The sequence below is a fragment of the Mus musculus genome, chromosome 1 (assembly GCF_000001635.26).
Source record: "Mus musculus strain C57BL/6J chromosome 1, GRCm38.p6 C57BL/6J".
Taxonomy (NCBI): domain Eukaryota; kingdom Metazoa; phylum Chordata; class Mammalia; order Rodentia; family Muridae; genus Mus; species Mus musculus.
The window spans coordinates 192,797,782-192,800,959 of record NC_000067.6 but is presented as its reverse complement, the minus strand read 5'-3'; the positions used below and the strand labels follow the sequence as shown (position 1 = coordinate 192,800,959).

At 49.2% G+C, this 3,178-nt stretch overlaps 1 annotated feature.

Moving 5' to 3' along the window:
- Positions 260-2,867: an enhancer, noted in NCBI's record as "VISTA enhancer mm646". NCBI's record gives its function as "enhancer in: somite[7/13] | forebrain[6/13] | limb[8/13] | branchial arch[8/13] | nose[10/13] | facial mesenchyme[10/13]" and the evidence as "EXISTENCE:transgenic organism evidence [ECO:0001131][PMID:17130149]".

Sequence of the window (3,178 nt, the reverse complement as noted above, 5' to 3'; positions counted from 1 at the left end):
CTGAGAAACTGATTACAGAATAGGTGAAGTGAAGGCAAAGCCCCAACACACTGACGTCTCCAATCCTCCTCCTCTTTCAGGCACCACCATTTTGTCTTACTTGGCTAAGCTTTTAGTTCTCCTTTCTTCCTTCTTTGACATGGAGAAGTCTTTGCACACAGACTCAGGGTAGTTAAAAGTCTTTGTCTGTACCTGGCGGCCCCTTCGTAGGTGTAGGGTAAGGTCAGAGAAGAGGTGCAGCTTGGGACTGACGCATTGGATATACATGCTGGGGTTCCATTACTAGAAGGGGTGTGGCAGGAAGCACCAGCCTCCTGTGTGAAACAGGCAAGCAAGGACAGACGGTTCCATCCGTGTAGCATAGCTGTCAATGGGTGTGTCACAGCTATTTTTGTGCCTTGCCTGTTCCCGGAGACACACCACTGTCAAGTCAGTTGCTTCAGTGCATCAGGTGGTGGAATACAGATAAAGCACTGTGCGTTCATTTGGCTTTGTGCTTACTACGCCCATAGTTCTGGAAAACATTGTACTTAGCCCCTAACTAATCCCTCTCTCGAGAACAATTCCACGGTTTATCTGGTTCCTTGAGCATAAAAATGTTTTATTTTATTATTTTATTCTTTTTAACTTTGGCTCCAGGTGAAATGTAAGCAGAGTTAAGGGACCTATCTCCAGCAAGAGTGTGAAGTTTCATGTCCTTGAGTCTTGGTGGCGTTTACCCTGAGGACTGACCTGTTTGTTCCCCTGGGCCCCGCATTGTTGAGACCATAGGTCTGCAGGTGCCTGGGAGGATGGGTGCCAGTCCAGGGGACCAGGGCAGACAGAGCCCAGTCACCACTGCAGACCAAATCAGTTTTCCTCTAGAATGTTACTATAATCCAAACCAGTCGAGCGTTTGAGAAGAAGTAGGTACCATGAAAGGGGTAATGGAATTAGCTTTCATGTTTTTCCAGGACTCTAAACCGTATTTCCTGTCACAACTGTACATTATTAATACAAGGCATCTGTTAGCCTGAAAATGGGCACCCAAAACCTCACATCTGGTTTCGATAATTCATTTCTGACATTTGTAGTTGGGGGAATGGCAAAAAAAAAAAAAAAAAAAAAAAAAAAAGAGGGAATTAAACCAAGATGTTGCCTTTAACCCATCAGAAGCTCCTGGACGGAGCAAAGAGCCAGCCTCAGCTCTGAACGTGGTTTCTGTATTAGGTAATATAATTATATTAAATTAGCAGCAAATAGCAAGACTCCAGGGCTGGTGTGTGTGGGTCCCGCTCCTCGCTTTTATCCTGCCTCTCTCAGCTGCAGTAATTAGCTTCCTCTTGAGCAGAGCTTAGCATGGCCACCCCCCAGCTTGGGGGTGGGGCCCTGAGAGCTGTCAAGTGTGTTGGTAGCTATGCCTCTGCTTCACCTATTCTGCAATCACTTCCTCTGCCGGCTTTAGCTACTCCAGCTCACAGGGTATTTATTCATCGCACCTTTCTTTGGAGTCCTTCATGGGTCCGGCAGCTGCAATCTCTGACATTGGTGGCCCAACCACAGGGCCTGAGACCTGCCTCAGACATTCCATGATCAGATTTCAGCTCTGGCTTCTGGGGACAGTCGTCCTGGTCCTTTGTAGGCAGGGCCTTGGCACTCTCTGGCCTCCATCTGGGTCTACTTAAGAATGAGCTTCAGGGCTGGGCCAGACTCGTGTGTCCCAAGAAGGGATGCCCCATCTCACTGCAGAGCTCTGCTTGCTTGTCCCAAAAGACTCCTCAAATGTCCTGCTTGCCCTTTTTCAGAGATCCTTGTAGGAAGTGAGTGGAAAGTCATACTTCATAAAGGCTAATAGTTCTTAGTGACCAGTACATAAGGGACAGCTCCCAGGTTGACCTCAGCAGCTTGCAAATTGGCAACTGCTTTCCAAAGCATGCTGTTCGGCTCCCACCAATAACCTGAACCACAAGGTTTATGCTTGCATCTTTCCCAGGCTGCAACAGCTGTCTCTCCCATTCCTCCACACCCAACCCCCCTTTCCCCTGCTCCACCACCAGGGAACTGCAAACTAGAAAGGTTTGGGATTGTGGTCAAGGTCATAAGATCGAGTCTGCTATGTAGCTGGAACTAGAAGGGTTTATGGAGGAACTGGAAGGCCCAGTTTATAGCTTTCTGCAACTCTGAGATGAGAAAAATAAAAACCCGGTGAGGGTGAAAGCATCCAGGCCTGGCCTGGATCGCCTTGGGGAGGCTCAGTCAGGGCTTCAGAGATTCCTGGAGCCCATCCACTGTGGTCAGGCCACATGCGTGTAATAAAGGATTGATCGTTGTGTGCTTCAGCTGGGCCCCCTCTCCTGGCTTCCTTCCCGGCCTTCACTTCCTTCTGGACTCCCTACTGACTTCAGGGTGTCCACCCTGCGTCCTGCTGGAAAAATTTCAGCTCCATTTCAGAATACAAGGAATGAAAACCTGGGAAAGAGAGCCAAGGAGGAAAGCCACAAACTCGCATCTGGTGGAGGCGGACAACGCAGCTCTGAGGATACAGAGTGGCACAGTGTAGCATTTGCAGATGCTGGGCTGCGGAGCCTCGGAGCCTTCCTGGCCCCATTCCTGCCACGCCTGAGTACTTCAAGTATCTGTAGAGAGCAGTGGATTCAGACGGCTTGTCTGGGATGCAGATTCCACAGCCAGGTAGCTGGGCCTTCAGTAAGTGACTCTGCCTGCCTGGGCCTGTCTGTGCCTGTTACATGGCGAGGCCAAAAGCAGGTTCTAGATTCATATGGTGTGAATAAGGTACTAAGCATGACTTCCTCACCTAGCCCTGCAATGGCTTCGGTAGATCTCAGACATTTTTTAGTTTTGTGACTGTGAGTCCCTTCAAGAACAAGACCATAGCAAAGCAGGTCAGTTTACACCTGTAGTCTTAGACCTTGGAGACTGAGGCAGGAGGATTGCTGGCAGTGTGAGGCCAGTCTAGGCTGTACTCTGAGTTCTGGGACAGCCCAGCATACAGAGTTAGACCATATCTCAAACAAATACCGGGGCTGGGGTGCAGCTCAGTTGATGGGTGCTTGCCCAGCGTGTACAAAGAAAGGTCTGGGTTCAGTTCCCAGCATTGCATAAACCAGGCGTAGCAGATTACCCTGGTTAATTCCAGCATTTGGAAGGCTAAATTAAGAGAGTTGCTGCCAGTTTGAGA